Consider the following 21,094-nt stretch of genomic DNA (forward strand, 5'->3'; position numbering starts at 1 on the left):
TTAGACAATTAGATATTTATGGATCTGGAAATCAGGAAGTTTGGCTGGAGAAATGGGGTGGGACTCATCAACATACAGATGAATGAAGACCTGTTGGAGACAAGAGAACCATTGCTTCAAGCTGGTGACTCTCAGATATGAGAATATAGAAATGAAACAGTATATATTCACAGATGGTTCTATCCTCCCCCCCCCCCAGCAAAGGTCATTAAGTGTTGCCTCTTAGCGCTTGAGGCCAACACTTGAATGTCTACCCAGAACACATTACCCTTTTTTGAACAGGACCCTATTTTGATTCAGGTTTCAAGCAGTAATGGGCCAAACCCTAGGAAATAAATCATGATTGGTTCATGGAAATCATTGCAATCTACCTTCCCTTTGCCAGAGAATATTTAGTAGACATTTGACCTATTCATTTCCAGTGGCAATATATCTGAAAAAAAATTTACTGATAAAAAGAGAAAAAACATATACATTTACCTCTTTTTTCTTGAATTTGAGGCCTGCTGAAAAATGTCATATTCGGTATAGTGGCAGCCACATTGTGAGAATGAGGGAAGGTCAACAAAATCAAAGAGAAGACTCCCCAGAGGTCTGAAACTCTACAGTTCCTAAAGCAATCCTGGAATCACTTTACCATTTCACTTGTCTCGAGAGAGAAATAATCCCGCATTGTTCATTCCACTTTAATAAGTTGTACAACATGATGATTTGATACGTGTATATACTGTAAAACGGGGACCACAATCATGTTAGTTAACACCTCCATCATCTCATATACTTACCTTTTTTTGGTGATAACATTTAAGATCTACTCTATTAGCAATTTTTATGTACGCATAAAACCATGTTCTACATTAGATTCCCAGAACTTATTCATCTTATAATGGAAAGTGTGTACCCTTTGACTACCATCTCTCCATTTCCCACACTCTCAGGCCTGGCAAACATCATTCTACTGTTTTTGAGTTTGGCTTTTTTAGATTCCACATGTGAGATGATACAGTATTTGCCTTTCTGAGTCTGGCTTATTTCATTAGCATCATGTCCTCCAGGTTCATCCATGTTGTCACAAAATGCAAGGTTTCCTTCTTTTTATGTCATCCTTGCACAGAGGCCATGCTAATCTTCTCTGTATCATTCCAATTTTAGTATACGTGCTGTTGAAATGAGCACTTCTTTTTATATACACATACAATGGAATATAGATACAGATTTATATAGATGATATAGATATAGATGCACACAATACACACAGACACACATATACACATACCACACTGATACTTTAGTTGATTCTGTGATCTGGCTATTGCATATAATGCTGCATTGAACATGAGGATGCAAACATTTCTTTGAGCTAATTATTTCATTTTATGGAAGGTATCTTGAAAGTGCAGGCTAAGATAACAACTTGCTCTTCCTCTTAAAGCTGAGAGCCTCTAGCTTTCAGTCTGCTCTTAGTTCTCAGTTCTTAGCTCTTAGCTCTTCTTTCAGTTTCTACTTAGAAAACAGTGATGATTTAAAAGATAGCATGGGCCACCCTCTGTGTGCAAAAATGATAAAATTGAATAGAGTGATTAGTAGGATATAAGATAGAAAACATCAAGAGCTAGTAGTTTAAAACATTTTATACAATATCGGGGCACCTAGGTGGCTCGGTTGGTTGAGTGTCCAACTTCAACTCACGGTTCATGAGTTCAAACCCCATGTCAGGCTCTGTGCTGACAGCTCAGAGCCTGGAGCCTGCTTCATATTCTGTCTCTGTCTCTGTCTCTCTCTGCCCCTCCTCTGCTTGCATACCGCCTCTCCTCCCCTCCCCCTCTCTCAAATGTAAATAAACATTTTATGCAATATCAAAACTTTAAATGGGTTTTTACAACAGTCATTACTTAAGACACAATATAATTTCAAGTATACCTTCATTTAATAATCATATAGTAGATGCTCAATAAATACTTTTGATTTAATTTGATGTCAGAATCACATCGAACATCGAGAGCAAAATCAAATTCTGTTTCCTCATATAAGAAAAACTCACAAAGGCTTTTCCTTGCATTATTTCATAAAAGAAATTTCTTAAAAGCCCAAATATCTCAGGGCGCCTGGGTGGCTCAGTCGGTTGAGCGTCCGACTTCAGCTCAGGTCACGATCTCACGGACCGTGAGTTCGAGCCCCGCGTCGGGCTCTGGGCTGATGGCTCGGAGCCTGGAGCCTGCTTCCGATTCTGTGTCTCCCTCTCTCTCTGCCCCTCCCCCGTTCATGCTCTGTCTCTCTCTGTCTCAAAAATAAATAAAACGTTAAAAACAAAATTTTAAAAAAGCCCAAATATCTCTACCACTTTACTTTTTTTTTTCTACACAGAACCCTACAAAGTGACTTCTCTTCTGTGGTCTAATGCAGGAATAGAGATTAGAAATATGTCTCTGCTTTCCCAGGGGAATTCCAGCAAACCTTTTTAAAAAAGGATAATACCAATTTTCTTTAAGCATTGAAAAACATAGAAAAATGAAGGAAGCCTCTCAAATTTTTTTATGAAGTGAGCAAAACACTAATATTAATGTTGAGGATATGTATACTACTCAACACACACACACATACACACAAACACAAACTTCAGACCAATTTCACTTTTGACTATCAATGTAAAAATACTAAAGATAATATTAGCAAACAGAATCCATTGATACTTTGAAAAGCAGAATAGTGTATCAGGACCAAATATGGCTTTGAAGATCATTTGATATGAGAAAATGCATTCATACTATTTTTTTGAAGTTTTTATTTTATTTTATTTTTAATTTACATCCAAGTTAGTTAGCATATAGTGCAACAATGATTTCAGGAGTAGATTCCTTAATGCCCCTAACCCACTTAGCCCATCCCTCCTCCCAAACCCCTCCAGTAACCCTCTGTTTATTCTCCATATTTAAGAGTCTCTTATGTTTTATCCCATCCCTGTTTTCATATTGTTTTTGTTTCCCTTCCCTTATATTAATCTGTTCTAGGTCTTAAAGTCCTCATATGAGTTAAGTCATATGATATTTTTCTCTGACTAATCTCGCTTAGCATAATACCCTCCAGTTCCATCCACGTAGTCACAAATGGCAAGATTTCATTCTTTTTGATTGCCAAGTAATACTCCATTGTATATGTATATACCATATCTTCTTTATCCATTAATCCATCGATGGACATTTGGACTTTTTCCATACTTCGGCTACTGTCAATAGTGCTGCTACAAACATTGGGGGCATTAATACTATTTAAAATAAATGTATCACTTTAACATATAAGTCAGATCATGTCACTTCTCTGTTCCAAAATCTCTGAAGACTTCCTGTTTCACTCAGAGGAAGAGCCAAAAATTCTTACACTGACCTAAAAAGTCTATATAATCTGGCAACTGTTGTCTCTGTCACTTCTCCCCTCAGTCATATGGCTCCAGACACACTGAACTTTGCTGCTCCTCAAACATTCCAGGAACATTCCTGCCCTAACATCTTCGCACTGTTATACTCTTTGTCTGAAAAGCTTCCAATACAAGCTTCCACCAAGTATCTGAGAGGTTAAGTCCCTCACCTCCTAAGATATCTTGCTTCAGTGTCGCCTACACAATAAAGCTTATGCTGTCCACTCTGTTTAAAATTGCAACTCTCCTACTCTCACCCATGGCACTTCTGGTTTCTTGCCTTACTCTGTGCCTTCTCTTTTTCTCTAGCACTTGCTACAGCACTTCCGTATCATCTTCTGGAACTGAGTCAATGTACTTACATATCATCATTTTCATTTATTGTCTCTATCTCTCTCCTGCCATTATTATAAGCTTTTTGTCATTATTATAAGCTTTCCTTCACCATTGTATTCCATATGCCTACAATAGTACCTGGTACATAAGTTAGCTTTCAACAGATTTTCTTAAAATAAATGACCAAATGATTATTTAATACATCTGAAGAAAAGTCACATGGTATTCTCCATAGCCACTACAAAGTCATTTGACAAATACACACTCAACTAAGTAGAAATTAGTGGCTAAGTCCTTAAAATCATTTACCTCAAAAACATTGTTAATAGAGGAAATACTGGAGGCATTCCACTACCATCAGGTACAAGGAACCCCATTATCACCACTAACCACTTAACTTCTATGGCCTGTATAAGCTGATTTGGTTAAAAATAGAAAAAAAGTTATTTGTAGATAAAGAATGGACAGAACAAATAGAACTATTTGTAGATAAGAGGATTATACAACTAGTGTGAAAAAGTCAAATGAAAAACTACCAAAATTAACATGAGCTTTAGCGAGTATCAGAATAATAAATTTTGTACATTTATTTGAAAAATTATTTCTAAGTATTTAATCTATTATGCTGTGCCCCTTTTGCTGTTGCAGCTTTGACTTTCTATTTCACTATATCTTTTAACTGATAAATATATATAATATATATAATGGAATATTATATGTATATTGTATATAATGCAATATTATTCAGCCATAAAGAAAAGGAAATCCCGCCACTTGCAACAACATGGATAAAATGTGAAGTGAAATAATCCAGACACAGAAATGCAAACACTATATGATCTCATTTATATGGGAAATATAAAAAAGTTGAAATCATAGCAAAGTAGAATGATGGTTGCCAAAAGCTCAGGGTGGGAGGAATGGGGAGATGTTGATCAAAGGGTACAAGCTATAAGATAAATAAGTCCTGGGGATCTAATGTACCGCATGGTGACCATATGTAATAATACTGTGTTGTATGCTTGAAATTTTCTAAGAGAATACACCTTAAGTATTCACACCACACACACATAAGAGGTGATGGATATCTAAATTAGCTTGATTGTAGTAGTCATTTCACAATGTATTATGTCATCAACTCATGTTGTACACCTTAAATATATACAATTTTCATTTGTCAATTATACCTCAATAAAGATGGAGGGTGAGTCCAAAATTAGTCTCAGTGGGCTAATATCAAGGCATCAGCAGGGCTGTATTCTTTCTAAAGGCTCTAGGGAAAATCCTTTTTCTTGCCTTTTCCAGCTTTTAGAAGCTTCCTGAATTTCTCACCTTATGGCCCCTGCCACGCTCAAAATGTAGGTGGTTGGTCAAGTCTTTCTGCAATCACATCACTCTGACTCTGACTCTCCTTCTGCCTCCTGCTTTCACTTTTAAGAACCCCGTGACTCTGGGGTGCTTGAGTGGCTCAATCCATTAAGTGTCTGACTTCGGCTAAGTTCATGGTCTCACAGTTTGTGGGTTTGAGCCCCATGTCGGGCTCTGTGCTAACAGCTCGGAGCCTGGAGCCTGCTTCAGATTCTGTGTCTCCCTCTCTCTCTCTGCCCCTACCCCGCTCGTGCTCTCTTTCTGTCTCTCAAAAATGAATAAACGTTAAAAAAAATTTTTTTAAAGAACCCTGTGACTCTGCTGTGTTCATCCAGATAATCCACGATAATTTCTCTATCCAAATGTCAGCTGATTAGTAAACCAGATCACATCTGCTACTTGAATTCCACTTTGCCATATAATATAACATATTCATAGATTCAGGAGTTAGGATGCAGACATCTGTGGAAGACCATTGCTCTGCCTACAATACCCAGAGATACTTCTAGATATTTAAATGACTTTACATATGAAAGTTGGACTTTTTAATGGATGGTCATGGAACAGCTGAGTAGTCCTTGGGGGAAAAGATTAAATTAGATCCATGCTTCACATAATACAACCAGATAAACTCCAAATGGATCAAAAGATTTAAATGTAAATAAGTGAACCATAGATATATTAAAGTATGGCAAATGTCTTTAAAACCTCATGGTAAGACCTTTCTTATTATGACTATGGTGGACAGACCTTAAAGTGATCACGATCATCCCTGACTCCTGGTATTCATGTCTTTGTGAAAATCCCCTCTAGGTCAGTATGAATGGACCAGTGGCTTGCTTCTAACCAACAGAATATGGCAAACATCATGGGATTTATATAATTATGTCTCAGTCTGATTATATAAGAGTGCAGCATCAATTTTGATAGTCGTTCTCCCTCTTTCCCTCTCTCTCTCTTTCCCATCCTGTCTTTTTCAAGAGTCCAAGAATCCTACAGAGGAAAAGAAGTTAATTCTGCCAGCAACTAGAGGGTGCTGGGAAGTAAATTTTTCCAGTGTTGAGTCTCCAGATAAGAACACAAGAACACAGTCCGGCCAATACATTGATTGCAGCTTTGTGTGAGACCCTGAGCAGAGGACACCCCACACTGAGTAGTTCCCAGACTTTTGACCCACAGAAGCTATAAGATAATAAACGTATGTTGTTTGACACTGCTAAATTTGTGGTAATTAGTTACACAACATAGAAAACTAATACAGTGGCTCAACATTTGAAATACATAGGAAAAATAAATTTTACTACACAAATAAAAAGACTTGAATATTACAAAGCAAACAAAGCAAGAGATAGATATACAAATATCATAATTAAAAAACAAGAATACATAAGCAAAGTCAAAAGTCAGTTGATTTTTTAAGTAATTATTAAATGATAATCTCCTCAACAGATTAAGAATTCTCAGAAGTCAACAAGAGAAAGATCAATCTCTCAGCAGAAAAATACCCAATGGATATGAACAGATAGTTTCCAAAGAAAGAAATGCAAATGACCCTTCAATATATTAAACAATACTCAATGTCATTTATTAAAAAACATTGATTAAAACTGTACTGGGATACCATTTATACCTGGCAGACCTGTTAAATTCCAAAAGGTCTAATGAAACATTGTATTGGTGAGCATAAAAGAAACATGCACTCTCACGGCGTGCTGGAATAAACTGGAAGGCAATTTAGTGATCTCAATCAATATTACAAATACATATGCTTTTGATCCAGCAATTTCACTCCTCAGAATTACCCTAAAGGGGTACTCACATTCATATGAAATAATGCCTTTCAGAACCATTTGTAATAAGATTAAAAACCTAGTATCTATTAATTAGAAACCTATTAAATTATGGCACATCCATTCAATGGAAGGCAGCACAGCTGTAAAATGATACTGAGGTCTTCATTACTAATTGGGGCAGACTGGGTTACTATTCACCAGTTATTCTTAACTCCTGCTGCCTCTCCCTGCAGGAGAATTATACATACCCAACCCTTTTGGACCTGAGGAAAGATGTGACTTGATTTGTCCAATGAAATGTGGGTATATATGTCATGTATTACTTCCAGACACAAGATTTAAGAGCCAACACGTAGTTTACCATGCCTTTTTATCCCTCTGCCATTAGTCTAGCACTGCTCCAACTAGATGTTGCTCAATCAGCCTGGATTCTTGAGAGGCAATGACGGGAACCAAGGCTAGAGGTGACTCACAATAGACACGCAGTGTGAGTGAAATATAATTCTATGCAGTTTTAAGGCATGGAGATTTTAAAATCAACATGGTAATCTAGCCTGGCTGATGATACAGAAGAATATGAATAAGTATGGCTCACTCTGCCTTAAAATAGAGAGGAAAAAAATAACATGTAAATATAAGTGTGTACTAGCTCAGACAAACATAACAAATCTCTGGATGTTTTTATCTATTACGGCCAATTGGGAACTGGGCAAACGTGAGACAGGGTTGAGAGAGAGACTTTCAATAGAATACATCTCTTTAAATCTTCTGACACTATATATGTATTAACTAGTCAAACTTTTAATACATGTTTAAAGAAAGAAACACCTGTGTCTAAAACACATGTTGGCATAAAATCTTAAGAAACAAGTTGAAAAGCTAGCTGGAGAAGAAAAAACATGAAGTCTTCCTAGAGCTTGAACAGAAGCAATGGCCATCTTTCCAATGATGGATTTTTCCATAATTGTGCCTGCCTCTGACCATATTCATCTGGTAAAAAAAAGGGGAGTGCTCCAGGAGGAACTACATGGGAAAACTGATAAATATGTAAAGTAGCATGAAGGGGAGTCTGGAGAATAGTGAGTTGCTAAAATGAGAAGGGTGTTTTTTCAGATGGAGAGGAGGAATCTTAGGAGAGAGACTAGTGACCTAATTATCAAACACGTGGACAGCTCATAGTTTGATCTGCATCTTTGGAAGATGGGGAGCCAGGTGAATTGAATGGAAAGTAAAACTGCAGAGAATTCAGAAGGCTTCTCAAATTGAAAGCTGGATGAAGACAAATAAGAAAATGACATAAGGAAAGCCTCTCAGGGCATTTATCATATACCTGTTTTAAGATCCAAAGAAACTTGCAAGAGGAACACAATATGCAACATTTAGTTAGAAATAATGCCTAATCCCAACTGTATGTTGCAGGAGCTAGAAGTTAGAGATTTTTTTTTACTTGGAAATAGCCTTTGACAATGCAAACATAATCCTCATCATTCTCTATGTTTATCCAACTCATTCATAAACAGAACACCAGCAGAAATTGCCATGTAAGAATTTTTTTCAGAATGATTTTTTAATGTTGTCAAAATATTTATTTATGTAACTCACTAAAATGGTGAAGATTTTGAAAAGCAAAGAACTTCAAAATGAAAAGCATCAATATCTTTTAATATGAGACTACAATGCCTAAGCAGTACTAATATTGTTATCCAAAATATTTGTGGATTTCTTAATATTATAAGAGTATTCAAAAATTAAAAATCAAATATTCAAATTGATTAGTGAAGAGGACACAAGGAATTTTAGTTTAGTTTTTTTTTACTTTCAAAAATATTTGTATATGAAATGATTTCACCAGTTGTCCTGGATTAAAACCTTATTACTAAAGAAGGAAATTTTAATCTTATCAGTAAATGGATTTTTATCAGTAAAAGGTGTTCTGGAATCTAGTGCATGATCTAGGAATTTTAAAGTTAAAAAAGCATAAATAGGAAAGTGGTCTATATTTTAATTTTAAGGAAAAAGTGTAATACTTTTAAGATTCTCAAACATAATAATATTCTTTCACATTTAATTTCCATTTATGTCACATTAGATGTTTAATAGGAATAAACAGCAATGCTAAATTTTAACCATGACTTTGCATATTGCCTTAATACATAGTAATTAATGTTAATTTAACTCTCTGAAAAAAACAAAGGTCTTCTAAAAATCCAGCTGTTCTAAGCACTCCAGAACTCCATTAGTCTGTAACACCTTCAATATATGAAGGACAAATGTTTGATCTTTTAATATATTTCTTACCCATCTCCACATATCTCTACAGTAATAGGTACCAGGAACTACCTACTTGGTGTAAATGTCAATTACTAAGGATGGATTCATACGCTGAATTTCCACTATAAACTATTAATAATATACTGTCATCGTGTGAAGAAAGTACTGGCTCAAATACAAAGAAAAAAGTGTACCAACATCCTAGAATATATACTAAAATGTATTTAAAAGTGGTGAAGTTTGCACCAAGTTATCTGTGTTCCTCCTCTGTATGCTCCTTACGACTTATATTCCTGTATCAAGACTCAGTTGAACTGTAGTTGATGACTCTGAAAATATGTGATTTTTACCATTTTTTATCTTCAACGTTTTTATTTTTGGGACAGAGAGAGACAGAGCATGAACGGGGGAGGGGCAGAGAGAGAGGGAGACACAGAATCGGAAACCGGCTCCAGGCTCCGAGCCGTCAGCCCAGAGCCTGACGCGGGGCTCGAACTCGCGGACCGCAAGATCGTGACCTGGCTGAAGTCGGACGCTTAACCGACTGCGCCACCCAGGCGCCCCTTACCATTTTTTAAAAAACCCTTTGGAAACCAATTTGTCAATAAATTTCATATATATATATAAAAATGTTTTTAAAAATAATATAAAATTTAAAAAATAAAAATAAAAATAAGAAATAAAAAATTAAAAAAAAAAAAAAACACCCTACAGGATATAGCATGACCTTGCTCTTAATAAGAATTTATCATCAAGTTGCACAACAATGTGAATGTACTTAATACTACAGAACTGTATACTTAAAAAATGATAAAATTTTTACAATAAGTTTTGTTATGTATATTTTACTAAAAATTTTAAAAAAGTATTTATCATTAAGTAGTTATTAATAATGCTGTCATTTATCAATTATAAAGTATTTCATATCTGTTCATTATGCATCCATACATAAATTTTGTTCCTATTGTATTAGCTTCTTTTACTTATAACCCTGAACCATATTTTGATCCATCAGCATTATTTATTCATTGATTCAGAACATAAATATTTTACTGCCATAAATATGAGCAGTAATCTACTGAGATTAACATTTCAGTTATGGGGCCACAGCTAATATATACAATCATATTTTTAGCACTGTGCCAGTGGCTTCATAAAATCAGGTCAACTAATATCTACTGAATTACTCTAGAGCACAAAGGACTCTCCCGGACACTTTTATTGTCACCTCAATTTATTGTTGACTAACGTACAAGCTTTACACTCATACTATAAGTAAGACTGTTATTAACCTTACATTGTGATCCCAAACACAGTGTGGAAATTTTCCAAGACCCAATCTTGTTGTCATCATACGTATCATAGAGTTATATATGACCCCTAATCCTCTCACGACCCCCCAAAAAATCCTTGCAGACAAACTCTCATTCAACAAAGATATACGTTATTTATTAACATTATCTCTTCCTGATTTTACTAATTATCCATGTACAATCAGAAGAGGGCTCTTTTCTAGCAATTTAAAAATCAAAGATATTATATAGATACCAGTATACAATGCTGATATTTCTCTGCACTGGTTATTAAAATATTAACCTACTTTTAATCTAAACACTTAATGCCTTATTACATGCTACCTAAAGCTATTGCCATGGAGCAGTGACAAGAGTCTGAGAATGGGGCAGGATGTTGTGGTGGTGGATAGATATCCACTACCTCTACCTGCACATCCATCTAGTGCACCAAGAGGTGACCATGGCAGGAGAGTCATGGGAAATGGCTATGACTGCCTCAGGGTAGCACAATGCAGGTCAGGCACGTATGTAGTATGTAGATGGCAGGGCAGGAAGCACTGGTGGAGGTGCTGTTGACACTGAGCTAAGGCAGAATCTCCCTAGGTCCAGGCCATAATAAGGGAACCACTGACATCCAGGCATGTACTCAGCCCTCCCAAGGATATGGTGTCAGCTGCCCTCCAGCATAGAAATGCTGACCCAGCGAGATTGATGGGGGCGGTTTTTGGAAAAGTCTGATGTGATTAACATCCTGATTGAGAAAGAGCATCATAACTACTGACAACCTTCTCCAACAAAATACCACCTTGACTTCATCTAAAAATCAACCAAGGACCCGCAAATTGTCAAAATGATCTGATAAATTTAAATGAATTTAAATTACAACTTATCACACTTGGTAAGCTGTCTTCTGATACATGCCAGTTAAGTTGGAAAATAAAATATTCTAAAATATTTTTCTTGTGCATTGATTTACATATTAATTTATATGACCATCTGGTTAATAATACTTTAATTTTTAAAAAATTTTACTCTTATCACTCCCACTCTGTGAGAGTGGGGCTTATATCTGTCTACATTTGCTTACCCCCCCACACAAAAAAAACACATGGTACTGGCACATAATTGGCCTCAAAATATTATCCAATTAATGTCTAAAAATTTGTATATTCAACCAGCAGATATAATTTCCCAAGTCCCCCTATATCCAGTTAACAATTCAATTTCACACACACACAAAAAAAGATTATGAGAACCTACTAAGTATAAGGCACCATGGGAATACTGTGGAGGGTATGAAGACAAACATTACCCAGTCCTCCTCTCAACAACATAAACTTGGATGAGAAACAGAGCTTCTTGATAAAAATTAAAATTCCATATATTTAGTACACACTTCTGGGCTGTACTTTGCATCCTAAGGACAGCAGCCTCTAGGAAATGATGCACTTAATGGAATGCATGAGGCCACACACCTGTGGTAGGTACTTTAGCTTGCACAGTGGAAAATGGCTTGGCATTTCAGGATTGTGTCTATCCTCCATTGCCCCAGAAGTAATATTTCCCTAATAGCTGTGGTTGTTGAGTACAGAAGATATTGCACTTTCTGGCTATAGGCCATGACAGCTGCTTCATCACCAAATTTCTTGGTTTTGCTTTGTTTTTCCTCCTTTAAAGCTAGAAAACTATATTGTGCATTTCTAATAAATATAAATGATATATTAATTCCACTAAATACTGTTCAACCCCATCCCTACAAACTCGTTGGTCTTCTTGCCTAAGATGTAATAATGGATGTGAGTACATCACGTTAGGAAGCATACAACCTGGATACTTAAGGAGTTTGAACAATAACTGGACTACCACTGAGGAAAAATAGAAATAATTACGTTAGCTCATTGATGCCTTAAATTCATTCATAACAAAACAAGGTAGAAAGGATATCAGAACACCTGACTTGAGTGAAATATTTTTGAACAAGGACTTCTAGAATTCATAGACTATTCCCAACTTCTTCAGCTATATGGATTTGACAGGTTGTATTTATGAAAAGCATGATAATCCTTTATAATTTTTAGAACACCTTTCTGGAACACTGCACCAGTCACAGATGGAGGGTTTTCATTTATCCTTTAGATGCCAAAAAATAAAAGGCTTTACTCTGATCAACACTAAATTCATATCCATAACATAAGGCACATCCAGGTATTTAATGCCATATGCCCTGCCTCAGCTTGTGATCTAACTCCTAAAATGTTGAAAGTTAAATTTAAAACAGCCTCACTGTAGAGGGAATTTCTTCCACTTCACTCCAGTGCTACATAAGCCCTTCCTAAACCCGGAAAGGAGACTTACACATGTACTATTCATATTTCAAACCCATAATAAGTAAAAATAACACTACCTTGAAACCTTATGAATCTTTCATAAGCACATCATTTCAAAATGGAAATTAACATGTTTTTCTAAACATCTATTTGATAAAAGATAAAGAAATGCCAACAGATCTTTCGTGAAAAACCTCTCTAGACAAATCATCACATGGAGCTAAAAATCTCTGGATGAACAGAGCCCAGGGTTTACTTGAAGAAGTCAGTTGGGTTAATGCAGTAAGTATAACACAGTGTCTCTGTAATATCAATTTCTTCATGTCTTTCTTTCACCTCCGTGTTACTAAGCGATGTAATGGTGTTTTGTGTTATTTAGTTAAGCTTTGCTCTATGCCTTGTCACTGGCAATAAAAAGATAAAGAAATAAACAACAACACATAAAAGAGGTTGGCAAAGCTTTCTAGTGACACAGATTATAGATCCAAGCTAATAAAAAATTTCATTTTAAAAGATCATAGTGCCAGCAACAAAATAAATGAATACTAAATCAATGATTTATGATATATTCATGCCCTATATACTACAAAACCACAAAGTAACTGAAGAACCCCACCTCTTACCTCTCGTTTCCTTTTATTATGCTGTATTTTGTGTCTTTGAGTGGTATTTATATTCTGAATTGAAATTCTAATGCCAAATATAACACAGTGGTAACTACTTTAAAAAATCATAACACCAATTTCTCTACAAACCCTAAAAACACTCTACTCCAAACTATCAGACTGTTTTCAATTGGGTGTTGTCCCTGAGAGGAGGAAAAAGTAACAACAACAACAAAAATGTCTGGACCTTTTTCCTCAGGTGTGGCTAGACTGGAAAGCGGTTTGAGCTGCTGGCTGAGGGGGTGCTGTAAAGGGACAGGAGTGTGAGATTGGGACATAAACTTTGCCCTAGCAGGGTGTTTCCCCATTGTTGTGCCAGAGACAAAAGTGTAAGAAAGCAGGTGAAAGGGATAAAGGAGGACCAAGCATGCTCTTTCTCTAGGGGAGAGATCCTATTTCAAGTACAATATCTTCAAGCAAAAGCAAAATGTCAGTGAAAGATGAGAAAACTGCTGTAGGAGGTTGCTTCACCTTCCACATCCCCAGCTTTTTTTCCCAACACCCAATAGGCTTAAAAATCTACTTAGAGCATAAAATAATTGACAAACTTATATTAACCTAAATTGTGAAACATGTCTATTTTTCTTGAGATATAAATTAACAAAAGATAGAAATGAAAACAAAGGTAGAAAATGGATGTTACTATCTGGCCAAACTACCTACTAATACCATGGCCAAATAATGCCCTCTTCTCCAAAATTATCTTATATAGTGATTGTATGAAGGGGGAAAGAGAGGTCATGGTCTATTAAAATTTAGTTTGGCTGACCTAAAAATTATACATAGAATACAAGAACTAACTTGTGAAGGAGTTCTCAATAGGCAAAGCTGGAACAATTTGAACAAAATTCATAAAGTAGTCTGGGTTTGTAATCCAAGGCATAAAATAAATATCCATGAGTCTACACTAATCTAGATAAATGACTGAATAAATCAATATAGAGAGAAGAGACAATTCTCCTATGCAGAAATTACAAATAATGTATGTAGATACTCTATATTCAAGGAAATGGAACATAACCCCACACCTCAAAACTCCTTAAGTGTGAGCTACACAAAGAATATAATAGAGAAAGGCGGGGGGTGTGGGGGTATGGAGGTTGGGAGGAGATAGTAACTTAGAGTAGTGAAATTATAAAAGCAACTCCTGACCAAGTAATGAAGGCTAAGATTAACAGTGTCAAGGCGTGTGGATAGTACGTATTCCTGAGACAAGGTGATGAAAATGGCATTGTGCTCCTGTGATCCTCCTCCCAAGAACCTGCGAACCCAATCAAATCATGAGAAAATATTAAATTCCAATAAAAGAGTATTTTACAAAATACCCAACTGGTACTACTCAAAACTGCCAAGATCATCAAAAACAAGGAAAATCTAAGAAATGGTCACAGCCGAGAGGAGACTCAGGAGACATTACAACTAAAATGCAATATAATATCCTGAATGGGATCTTGGAATAGAAAAATAACATTAGATTAAAAACTAAGGAAATATGAATAAAGCATGGACTTTAGTTAATAATAATCAATATAGGCTCATTAATTTTAGCAAATATATCATACAGATGTAAGATATTATTAATAGAGGAAACTAGATGTGGGATCCACAGGAATTCTGTATTACCTCATATTATTTTCTGTAAATTCAAAACTGTTCTAAAATAGAAAGTTTATTTTAACGGAAGCTACACAAATATAAATCTATTGTGCCATTCCTATGTTTTAGTTTAATAAAACAATTAACTTTCATGCTATCCATTATATTAAATGCAAGCTGTGAGGAGAAAAATTTTGACATCCCAATAGAACTGTCTTTCTGCAGGGATTTATCATCAGAGTTTTTAACCTTATGAAGACAAATAGGTAAGTAAACTTAACGAAACTTTATCTTAAATTTTATATATTATTACATGTATTAGCATCATCCTCTATGTATTTTACTTTATTACAAATCAGGTGTATTGTTTAGAGACATATCTCAAAACTTAAGTTGTCCTGCTTTAAAGGGTAGGTGAAAATCTACTTCAGAAAACCCCATTTCTTCCTCCCTAGGTAGTTATTAGTTTTTGTCTCCACTTTTGTAAATTACTGGCTTTTATTCAAACAAGATGCTTTTTTTTTTCCTTTCATAGTAGATGTTGTCCACCTCCTGTATAAAGAAAGTAAAAGAAAGCAAAGGTCTTGTGGTATCACGAAGTCAGAGTGCTAAATTTGTGACATCATCATTATTTCTGTGGCAATAAATTGATGCCAGAAAAGTGATTAGGACCGTTCCAGGACAGAACAGATGTGCATGTCTTCTGCTTCTTCCCCTAGGTAGGCCTCTCAGGGAAGTACCTCCATTTCTGCACCCATGATTGAGTCTTTAGGAATAGATAGTGAAGGAACATTTTGCCACTCTCCATTCTTGTAACTTTCAGAATAGATTAAAGTGGGTTAATTTCAAAGCTGCCAATCTCCATTTACTAAGGAATTGTTAAGAACATTAGGATTATCAAGAACGTTAAAATAATATTTTTTTAAAAAATATTTAATTATATGTTCACACTGTCTATACCCTTAATGTCAAATTTGCTGCCTGGAAAGTTAAGAGTAAATGGGAGAAAGCAAAAGGATCTACTTAGTCATTTCCTATAGGTAACAGACTTAAACTATTTTCCATCTTAAAAAGACTAATAGGAACTATTCCATGGTGCCTAACTTCTTTAAAATCATATATAGGGGCGCCTGGGTGGCGCAGTCGGTTAAGCGTCCGACTTCAGCCAGGTCACGATCTCGCGGTCCGTGAGTTCGAGCCCCGCGTCAGGCTCTGGGCTGATGGCTCAGAGCCTGGAGCCTGTTTCCCATTCTGTGTCTCCCTCTCTCTCTGCCCCTCCCCCGTTCATGCTCTGTTTCTCTCTGTCCCAAAAAAAAAATAAACGTTGAAAAAAAAATTTAAAAAAAATAAAATAAAATAAAATCATATATAAATGATACATTAAAATATACATACCTCTTTGTGTATATATTTTATTTATTTATACACTTATTTTTTACATATTTATTTTATACATATTTTATTTTATACATATATATTTATTTTATTTGTATTTATTTTATATATATATGGATGGATATATAAATATATATTAACATTCTTAGGCATCATTTAAATCCCTTATTATTTCTTTTTTTTTAATTTTTAATGTTTTATTTATTTTTGAGAGAGAGAGACAGAGTGCAAGTGGGGAGGGGCAGAGAGAGAGAAAGACACAGAATCCAAAGCAGGTTCCAGGCTCTGAGCTGTCAGCACAGAGCCTAATGCAGGGCTCAAACCCACAAACCATGAAATCATGACCTGAGCTGAAGTCAGAAGCTTAACCAACTGAGCCACCAGGTGCCCCTTATTGTTTCTTTATAGTACATTTAAATGTTCAAAGTAAAGCTGTCATTTTATTTAACAACCATTTATTAAGCATCCACTGGGTTCCAAGTGCTACTCGAACAAATAAGGTATAGTCTTTTCTTTCACAATTGCTTGCAATCTAGTAGGATGGGGGTGGGGGACTGGGTTGAATAGAATCCCTCCAAAATTCATGTCTACTTGGACCCACAATATGACCTTATTTGAAAATAGGTCTTTATAGATTTAATTAGTTAAAATGAAGTCATACTGAATTAAGGTGGGTCCTAATCCACGGCTCCTGTCCTTATAAGAAAAACAAGAACAAAACAAAATAAGCAAGCAAACCATCAAAAACACACAGAGAGACACAGGGAAAATACCATGTGACAATGGAGGCAGAAATTAGAATAACACATCTACAAGCCAAAGAATGCCAAGGATTTCCAGCAACTACCGGAAGTGAGGAAAAGGGCAAGGAAGGACTTGGGGCACCTGGGTGGTTCAGTCAGTTAAGTGTCTGACTCTTGGTTTTGGCTCAGGTCATGATCTCACAGTTCAGTGGGTTTGAGCCCCACATCTGGCTCTGCACTTGGTGGTATGGAGCCTGTTTGAGATTCTCTCTCCCTTGCTCTCTGCCCCTCTCTCTCTCAAAATAAATAAATAAATTTTAAAAAGCAGGGGGAGGGGGAACAAGGAAGGATGCTCTATAAAGACTTCAGAGAGAGCACAGCCCTGACCACCCCCTTGATTTCAGACTTCTGGCCTCTAGATCTGTGAGAAAATAAGTTTCTTTTGTTCTAAGCCACTAAGTTCATGGTACTTTGTTATAGGAAACTAATACAGGAGGTAAGAAAAATATATATACAAAAAAAGCATTTCTATAAGGATGTATTTGGCTTAAATAGAGGCCTTGAAAGTGTTGATATATACCAGGTCTTCCACATCACAATAGTTGTCCGAGATGTAAAATTATAAAGCACAAACAGTTAAGATGGGGATCAGGGGGAAATGAGATTTAATTATGTTCTCGCTTGTTTCTTAGTCTGTTCCTATACCTCGCATTGCACATATTCATTCAGCAAGGTGGTTGATCATTCCAATTCTAGGATAAAAGTGTTTCACTGAGGTTTCCAGCCATGGCCAAAAAGCAACATAAAACTAAAGACCTGTGAAATGAAATCATCAGTCAGAGACCTGATGGGCTTCCAAAACACAAGCAAGCTGCCTACAGAAGGCTCTTAATTCACTTTGCTTTCCCTTGATTATTCAGTCTTTTCAAAGTCAAACTGCACATGAAGTGTTTTAATCTTTGAATACACAGCTGCTTCAGACTCCCCCAGCCCTTTTACACTTTTTATGCATCCAATTCATCTCTGTTCCAAGGGGCTTGTCCAGGAAGGTGACAGGCTGACTATACACCTGGGTCACAACAAGCCATGGTAGAGTGGAGACTAACTGATAAGTGCTTAGCATGCCAACACCAACCCACATACACCATGGAGCCAGGGATTCAGAGTCCCTCATAGTGCGTCACCCAGGAAGTCAGCTTTCAACTAGAATTAAATTCATCTTAAATAACTTAATACGAACATTTCTTGGGTCTCTTCTGTCATCATATTTGTGCCGGTTTATATGCCGGATATATTTGAACTTAAAAAAAACCAGCTAAACCTACTTTACGACTGCTATATATTGACATAATAAGGAAACCAAAATAACAACAAAAGACACCAGGAAATTAGGACTTCTTAGATAAACTTATCTGGGTGGCCCTTTGGTTTCCTTTCATTAGAATTAGAAAAATAAACAGCCAGCTTTCCAGAAAGGGAGGAGAGAGGAAAAAAGTGAGAAAGAGCACTCAAATAATAAGCAAGCAACAGAAGAGGGGAGAAAAATCAAGTAGTCAAAAATAGCAAGAAAATGGAACTTTAGTAATGCTAAAGATTGAGAAGACCCTAAGAAACAAGCTCCTCCTGGCATTCCATGGAAAGGTGTGAGGGAAGCACCTTAAATTACACGGAAGCCCTGAGTCATTCTAATCCCCTTCCCTTGCTGACATCTCATTCCCTCCCTGACAGAACCCAAATTTGAAAGGCCATCATTCCTTCATTGAGCAACAGCTGCTTTCTCAAAAAACAACATGAAGCAATCTTTTGATTCCATTTTTGACATTCTTACTAAAACAAAATTTCCATGGATTTTCGTTATCAGAGGCCACTCCAGGGCTGGGTTTTCTACAAAAGCATGAAGGCAATTTTAAATATTGTATTATATATATATAACTTCGATATGTGTGTGTGTCTTTATCTATATTTCAGTAGAATTAGAATTTCTGTAGGAATCAAAATCTGAATGAAGTCATTTGAACGCTTCAAAGTCTTCATTGTAAAAATGGCATTGACAATATAAAAATAAAAATCATTATAGAATTAGCAACCAAAAGATTTTGTTGCTAGGTGAGCTCCTAGGTGTCTCCAGGCCTCCATCCCATCCTAACAGCCACATTATCTTCTCAGTAGGATGCCTCTCCACACATTATTCTCTCAGCAAGATGCCTTTCCATACTTGTAAGTCCTGTACCTGATACTTGGACCTCTTTTCTTCCCTTCACCCCCAAGGCTCTGTTGGTCACTCTCAACTGTTCCTGTATCCAAGAGCTCCTTCCCTCTCACCAGTCTAAATAAAATAGCAACCAGGCAACATTCCTTAACTCTTTGTCCTGTTTTATTTTTATCCCTACTGTATCTCTCCTACTGATACATTATTATGTTTGCTTACATGAGTTTTTGGCCCACTAGCACGTGAATGGCATGAGGACAGAGACTTGGTCAGTTTTGGTTTATTGACACACACCCAGAACCTCGAAGAACACCTGGTTTTCATAGGCTCAGTAATCTTTCTTGAGGAATGAATGTCTCTCAGTTCCACACTGTGTGCTGGGATTACCTTGTGGTATTTACTTCAGAAGGAAGAGTGACACAGACCTTCATGTTCCCAGCCTTCCTGGACTCAAATGTTTCAGGTCAAGAATTGAGGAAGAAAGATAAGCTGATGAAAGTAAAGAGTAAGCAGTGTGAATAAACAACTTCATTTTCAAATACCCCGTGGCCTAAAGGACTGCATCCAAGGCCCTCCTGTCTTATCACATGGCCTGGGGAAAATGTACTGAGATGTGTTTGATCCACTTCTTTCAAACCATCTTGTAAAGTCTGTACCTTACTAACAGCAGAACATAGGATCTGGTTAGCATTTGAGTCACTCTCCAAGCAACAGGGAAAAAAAACTAAGCACACAAAGTGGGAAGTCTTAAAATGGCAACTAGAAAATTCAAAGTGAGTCTTAGAAAATTATGAAACCTGATTTCTAAATGAAGACTCTTACCTACTTCATCTAAACCTACACCTATCTGCCAATCTGGGTGAAACACCTAGTATAAAGTTTAGGCCACATATTCTACCTTCATTCTCCTCCTTTCAGCAAATTATATAGAAAAGTTATTTCTAAAGGCCTTAAAGTTGGTGAAAATAGAATTCAAATGTACATGTAGCAGAATCCATGTTGATACCTTGTCCAGATCCCCCTTTACCAGGCCAATGCCAGTGTAGACAGGAGCCACCTCACCAGGGAATTACCACATGCCTCCTCCCCATACCATCCCATCCCATCCCATCTCAACCCAACCACACACACACACACACACACACACACACACACACACACACACTGACTGGCTGACATCCTTGGGTGACAAGGCGTGCTGTGGTTTATGCTGTGATATATGCCTCCATTGCCCCTCCTTTCATCGCCACAGCAAATCCACGTGTAGCCAAGGCTAGAATTTACCTGAAACCACATGCTTGCTCAGCTCTTCTCCCTTCCCTAGCCTGCATCACCTCTTCTCCTGCAGCTTCTTCCTGAAGAACATCCCCTCAATAAAGCATGGCACCTGAATCCCTGTCTCAGGCTTTGTTTGGTTCAGAAAACCCAGAATAAAACAGTGTATATCCAGGTTAGGCTGTTGACTTAAAATCCAAAATTAGAATGCCTTAAATTAGATTAAATTGAAATAAATCCTACCTCATTTTATTTTTTTTAATATTTATTTATTTTGATAGAAACCACATGTGAGCAGGGAAGGGGGAGAGAGAGAGAGAGAGAGAGAGAGAGAGAGAGAGAGAGAGAGAAACTCCCCAGCAGGCTTAGTGCTTTCAGCACAGGGCCCAATGGAAGGCTTGATCCCACG

General features: G+C 36.6%; 1 protein-coding gene and 1 non-coding gene across 3 annotated transcripts in view; both read right to left on the reverse strand.

Moving 5' to 3' along the window:
• Nucleotides 1–21,094, reverse strand: part of INPP4B (inositol polyphosphate-4-phosphatase type II B) — a 763,493-nt gene that overhangs the window by 716,066 nt on the left and 26,333 nt on the right. The gene's annotated exons all lie outside the window — the stretch shown is intronic.
• Nucleotides 1,071–1,176, reverse strand: LOC124521388 (U6 spliceosomal RNA). Its single transcript, XR_006964486.1, has one exon. It is a non-coding gene; the product is annotated as a U6 spliceosomal RNA (small nuclear RNA).

This window comes from Lynx rufus, unplaced genomic scaffold (assembly GCF_022079265.1).
Source record: "Lynx rufus isolate CCGP_SWC_20201006 ecotype Redwood Valley unplaced genomic scaffold, mLynRuf1.p SCAF_3, whole genome shotgun sequence".
Lineage (NCBI taxonomy): Eukaryota > Metazoa > Chordata > Mammalia > Carnivora > Felidae > Lynx > Lynx rufus.